The following is a 7142-nucleotide window of genomic DNA, read 5'->3' on the forward strand; positions in this document are numbered from 1 at the left end:
TCTTTGAGGTGCAACAATATCACTCTGCTTACTTGGAGGACTCTTAAAATATGCCTCTTACAGGATGTGATTTCGAATACCATAAAATGCTTTAGCTTAATTTCCTCATGGACACTAATTGGTTTTCAAATGAAATACTCAAAGGCACGATCCAACAAATAATATCAGAGACAAGTCATAGATTCGAGTCATGGGAGCGTCATGTTGAGGAAGAAATTGTTGAGATGCAACAATATGCTACTACTCTACTCACTTAGACAGCTTTTAAAACATGTCTTGCTGGGTGTAATTTTGAACCTCATAAAAAGATTTGGCTTCTATAATCAAATGCTCGATCCAACAACCATAATAGACTCCCACATGTTAGAATGTCTCATTGCATTGCATGGGATGTAAATTCAAGAGTTCAAAAAATCATGAGAGCTTTAATATAATTTGATGGATCAAATAAGGATATTTAGCAACTTTCTGTCTACATGACTAGTAATTTAAAGAGTATATATGCCTAAGCAGGTGACCAAAAATAAAAAGTTCAAAATTTAACCTAATGAATTTTAGATTAAATTGATGCCCTAATTACTATTAAAAAAAAAAAAAATCGCAGTAAAAGCCATATAACAAAAAGGAAGGTATCTACGGGGGGGACCTGACTGCTTAATTAGCCGTCAGATGTGACAATACAGGGGAATTCATGCTACCCCTTCAAGCCGGGTAGAAAACCCATATAACGAAATTGTACAGCGATGATCAGGTGGCTATAAATAGAATTGAGGTTGTCACCTGTCTTTTGTTTGTTAGAGCAGTTGAGCATGCTTAACATGAAAAATTTCCCAAAAAGGAGCTTTCCGTGGCGAACATTTCCTTTCATATCAAATAAAATAAAAAATAAAAAAAAAAAAAAAAAAAAAAAAAAGGGAGTTAGTAAGTGATGTGACATATCAAATAATGATTGAAGTCCTCCAACTATTTAAAAAAAATATATATATATATTGAGTAAAAGCTAGTTCAACAATTAGTCAACTGAATTTAAATAACCCGAGAAGATATTCAAGAAAGTATATCCAAAATAAATTAAAAGAAAAAAAGAAGCATAACAGGCTGGCTTGTCTTGGCTTGTCCGAGTAGGCTATTCAATTGGGTTGGTTATTGGTACTACCTATAGGGATTTGGTTTGATATTTTGAATTGGTTTGATATTCTAAAAACCATATAAAATGAAGTGGTCTAAATGGGCCAATTATAGTTGTCAAAATCAACCTTGCATCATACAACCGACCAACCCCAATGAGATCAGTCGATGTGGTTAAACAGTCGATTTTGAATCTTCGATTAAATCGGCCGTTTGGTATCAGGAAAATGACTATTGACAACTATCAGTCTACCAGTTTGAGTTTGACGGTTGATAGCAGTTGAACATCAACATATATAGAGTTGCACCTTTGATATCCCATGTATCTCTCAAAACCTAATTGCCTCCATTTGTTCATTCATCATATCCAATATATATATATATATATTGGAGAAAATCCACTTTACTCCCTCTGAAATTTTAGGAATTTTTTATTTTGAATCCCAAAGTTTAAAAATTGGCAATGTACCACCTTAATATTTCAAAAATTTTCAATTTAAACCTTCCATTACTAATTTATGTTAAATTGGACGAAAATTAAACAAAAAAAGCTTGAGGGTAATTACGTAATTTCATAGATTTCCGTCCAATTTGACTGAAATTCGTTGCGAAAGGTTTAAATTGAAAATTTTTGAAACATTAGGGAGATACATTGCCAATTTTTAAACTTTGGGGTTCAAATTGAAAAACACCTGAAACTTCAGGAGGTAAAGTGGATTTTTCCCATATATATATATTTTGTGTTTCATAATGTGAAATTGCTATTACCCACAGGCAAAAGAATAGTTGTTTTCTATATATAGCCTAATAAAAGTTTGTTATTTTAAATATCCCTTTTACAATATTGATCATAAGAGCATACTTGAAATAGCATTTTCATTATGATCATATAAAAAAACGCTACTCTGTGTAATGATAATGCTTCTAAACAATTATAAAAAGTACCATTTGAGTTGGTCACTTTTTATTTTATTTGTTTTTTAAGAATACTCGTGATGATAGCATGCATTCTGGATATATATATAACTTCACCTGATCATAAATATTGGAGCTAGCTGGTAGTCTTGTTTTCCCATGGCACGATCTCAACATGAGTCAGGCTTTTACCTTAGTATCATGGAAGTTCCAAACTAGCAGAGGTGAGGGAATAACTTCTATGGATCGGTTGTTTATGCATTATAGGAAATTCCTAATTCCAACCTATTCTTGTGTGATACTATTACTATATAACTAGTACTGTATTATATCTACCCCCACCATGGGCAAAAGGCTGTCCACCAACCACTCATTGTATGTAAATAAAGGATTGCTTTTGTCTTGGATACTTTGCTTCTTCTTTTTTTTGTTTTCTTTCCAAACGGGTCGGAATCTAATAAACCGTGTGTTATGGCCTAAAAAAAGTGGGAATCAGGCAGAGGCATCTCACTGTTTTTTGGGGGCTAGGGCCTCAGGGCCTAACCACCTTTTATATTTAATTGGGATCAGGTCAACTTTTGAGATTTGTCGTCATCAAGGCAAGAGAAACACTGGTTTTTGAGTTGTCCTACGGAAGTCAATGTGGTGCATATATCGCCCATGCAGCTCTGCTTTCGATCGGCCGATTTGGAGCTATCAAGTTTGCTTGTTGTTTGCTTCTACAGGCCAAGTGGGGCAGCTTTTCTTTTGGCCAGTGAGCCAATATCCGAATGGACTTGATCAAATTTTTGGCTCATTCCTAATAACTTTATGATCTCTTTGGAGTGTTTTGGTTGGGTTATGTTTATGTGGGTATTTGTTGCTTTGCCCATCTTATTTTGTGGTGGATGTTTGATTTATCTTCCTTTCTCCTTCTCCCTCTATATTGCTCTCAAATATATATATATATATATATATATATATATATTACCCTAATTTTTTATACCCTTAAAGGTTAAAAGTGTTAATTTAGGGCTATCATCTTTTAGAAATTTGCAATGTCATTCTCTTGTCAAAATTCAACTTTAAATCAAACGGTTAATGAGTGAAATCCTCAAAATACTCATAAGACGTTTATAACATTACAAAAATATCTTGAATTTGGACAATTGTAATTTGAGGAATTCACTTCCTCTGTTAGGGTTTAATGTTGAATTTGGACGGAAATATTGACATTGCAAAGTTCTGAAAAATGGTAATTCTAAATTAACATTTTTTAAAGTTAAAGAGCATGATTGAGAAAGTGATTGAAGATGAGAGGTAGTAGGTGAAGGTTTTTTTTTTTTAAAAAAAAAAAATTGCATAAGAAACATTGGCTAGCTAGTTTGACGGTCTTTATTTTTTAAAAAGATTTTACCTTTTTTAGAGTAAAAATATTAATACAAAATACTTTTAAAACAAAATGATATAATTAAATATAGCATGTATAACAATTAACAAACTATTTGTAACCATCCGGATTCCGGACCATCATTATTGAGAATGATTGTCCAACTACCGTATAGTTCATCGCCAATCGAGATCGATCGCTTAGCACATTGAAAAATATATCTTATAATAATAACATATATATTGAATTCTTTCACCTCCTTCAAGCCGTGGGATCTATCAATAAATTAAATTCATTGCAATTCCAAACACAACTTTGTTTAAGGAACCGTTTCCAAACACAACTTTCTTTATATGCCATCAGAATTTTTGCACCTTCAACCACCTCAGTCCAATTATCAAGTCACCCACCATTAAATAACCAAAATAATAATAATAATTTGTGAATAAAGGCCGATAATAGCCTTCACCCACCTCATCGCTAAAGGGCGGAGGTGGTAAGGCCTCTACAATGGGGTGAAGATCACCTCAGGACCTCGAGACTATCTCCACCCTAGCCTTTTTATGAGGTGGCCGGCCGGGGGCAGCCTTCATTCATCAATTTCACATATGTTGGCATTTGGCGGCCGGTTGATTTGACTTCTTGAATTATATAATATTGATCTTTGACGTGAACAACATTTAATTTGGTTTTGCGTAGCCCATTAATTTAAGGCGGCTGCATTAGGACGTCCTCAGATGACAGCTAGTGTTTCGTAATATATAATACGAGAGTGAGATTTATTTGCGAATGAAAACAACTGGAATGTAATTATAAGAAGCATGACGATGATTACCACCTAATCAAATGTTTTTCATATTTGGTCGTTGATAAAGAAAGAACTTATTTTCTCTCTTTTTTATTTATTAAATTTTATTAAAAGCAATCTGACAAGGTGGCTGTCTGAAGCCACCTTCTTCTTCCTTTTTTAATTTTTTCTCCTCCACCATTTTGGTCGCAAAAACTTGTCATTGTCACCATGGCTATCAATCAACCTAGCTTGTCAGATTCTTTTAAGAATCTAAATTTAGTTGCACTATTACTTAATTCAATAAATCCAGACAACCAATTTATTATTGTCTACAACTTCAAGCATATGATATGAACTGTCTACCCGTGTCATATTGAGTGACGAGTATATGGACTATATGTGTTCACATGTACTTATTCATGTCAAATATCTTAACTATTTCACAACATATTTAATTAAACAAATTTGTATAACTTTTTTAATAAATAGATTGTGTTGAGTTGATGCAAAGGCAGCATGTTTCAACCAATTTCAAACTATTTTAATGTAAATGAATTAAGTTAGACACAAATAATATCAATTATAATCAATTTGATAATTGATATCCATAATCAATTAATCATAGTTAATAAATATAATCTAATTTCTCAACACAAATGTTGCACGGGCTTAGCAAGCGAGGTCGAAAGTGAAGACAGAAGTGGGAGTGAGAGAGAGAACTAAAAGCAGTGAGAAAACTAGAGGATTTTTTAGGATTTTTTTTTTAAAATTTTTTGGTTATGTACTTAAGTTTTTAAGGGTAAAAGAAATAATTTAATTATATAGGCTATGCGGATTAATAATAGGTTAAGCAGATTAATATGAATTTGGCCTTCTTATTGACCGTGTCTAACTAAGTTGACCCGTTTTGACATTAACTTTATTACACTAAGGGTGAGTTTAAGATTACGATTTTATAAAAATAATCTGCATTTTTAAAAGATATCGCAAAACATATGGTATTTAGCATTGCAATTTAAAAATCACTTATTTTAAAATTTTTAAAAAAAAAATTGCGATTTCAATAAGCAGTCCAGGGGTGCTTATTTGAAAATGCGCAAATTTAAACCAAAATCATGATTTCGCAACATATTTTATCAAATACCTTTACGATTTTAAAAAGTAACGATTTTAAAAACGTAATTTTTAAAATCGCACTTATTAAAACCGCAATTCCAAACGGATCCTAAATCTCAACCTTCTAATTTCGTGTCTTGTTTTGTTCTGAAATTTGGGAGTTATATGACAAATTAACATTACAACCTTCACTTGCAGTATGGTACATAAATGTTCTTGGATACCGTCTCCCAAGAGAGTTTCCTCTCCTCCTCGATCTGCCTGGTTTCTTCCTCATCTCTTCTTTTTCTCTTTTTCCTTTTCTTTCCCCTCTTCTTTCTATCATTTGTCTTTTTCTTCTTCTTCTTTAATTTCTGTTTCTTTCTGTATACTCGATGACCTCGTCCCACCCCTCCACCTTCAGCCTTTCCCATGCAGTCCTACCATTGGCCCCGCCTCCCTTCTCGCCTTTTTGTTTTTTTTTTACAAACAACATAAAATACCACTATTGAGTAAGAGGGAAGGCCTATAATGAATAGTATTATCATAAATACTTTAGTAGGTCCCTAAATGTTTGACATAGAAACAGCACTGTTGCTTATACATTAGTTTTACAACAGTAAATAGTCGTTGGATAAATTCACGCTTGTAGAAAACACATTTCTCATTATGAGAGAGAGAGAGAGAGGTTGGGTGATAACCTTTTAAGTTAGAGTAGAGTGACATGACAACAAAACGACAACGACATTGGATGACCAATATTAAATTATTATTTATCTTAAAAGCTTAAGTTGATAGGAAGATATAAATTTAATAACTTAATTATTATTTTAACACTCCTCCTCACGTGTGGACTCAAATTTTCTTTTAATAGATGATAAACAACACGTGAAATATTTAATTGAAATTGAGTGTGAATTGACGGAGTCAAGGTTTGATATCAGGATTTTTGGCTTTGATATCATATTAAATCACCAGTTGTCCCAAAAACTTAAGATGATAGGAAGAGGTAAATTTAATCACTTAATCATTACTTTAACACAAAATAGTTTTAAAAAAAAATATCATGTTTGTATGGTTGACGATAATTAGCATATATAGATATAGCAATTTGTATTCGCACATTGTGTTAGTGGAGTGTAAATTGTAATATTGGTATGAGATTATTTAAATTAATGATAATTTGATTTATTTAATTAAATAGGTTAAACACTTTAATAAAAAACTTGTAAATTTTATGTTAAGTTTGTGTCTGACTTTTGGATTGTGTCAAAAATTTTCAAATATCGGGTTTTGGTGGTGTCGAGATATATGTGTAAGGCTATATAAGTTAACCATAACTCGACTTATTTAATTAAACGAAACAAATCTTTCAATTTTTATTATTAATTTTTGATTGGTGGTGTCGGCCATCCACAGGCTGACCAAAAGTCAAAGACAAGAAATTCCTGATAAAGCTTGGCCTCGACGAAACTGACAATTTAAGGGTGGTATTATTGGATCAAGTAGTCATTAGCTCGTCGAGTCCATAATTGACGGCTGAAAATGAAGTCGTTTCACTTTCATTGAATTTGATCAAATTTCTTAGGAATAAAAGTCAAGCATGTTTATATACGGTGATGTGGCGCAATGATGAGCATTCAAAACCAATCCAATCCAATGGCCAAAGCGGTTGAAAAGTCTTTACAAAGGCCAGCCTATTTCATTGAGGATTTAGCTCCTATGGTATGGAGTTCTGAATGGATATTGGATATCAATGAGGAGATCGGCCAATTTTAACCGTCGGATTGCCTTCAGGCTGCTAATCTCAACCCTGCTGGATAGCAGCATGTGTTGCGATATTAA

The sequence above is a fragment of the Corylus avellana genome, chromosome ca9, assembly GCF_901000735.1.
Source record: "Corylus avellana chromosome ca9, CavTom2PMs-1.0".
In the NCBI taxonomy this organism is placed as follows: domain Eukaryota; kingdom Viridiplantae; phylum Streptophyta; class Magnoliopsida; order Fagales; family Betulaceae; genus Corylus; species Corylus avellana.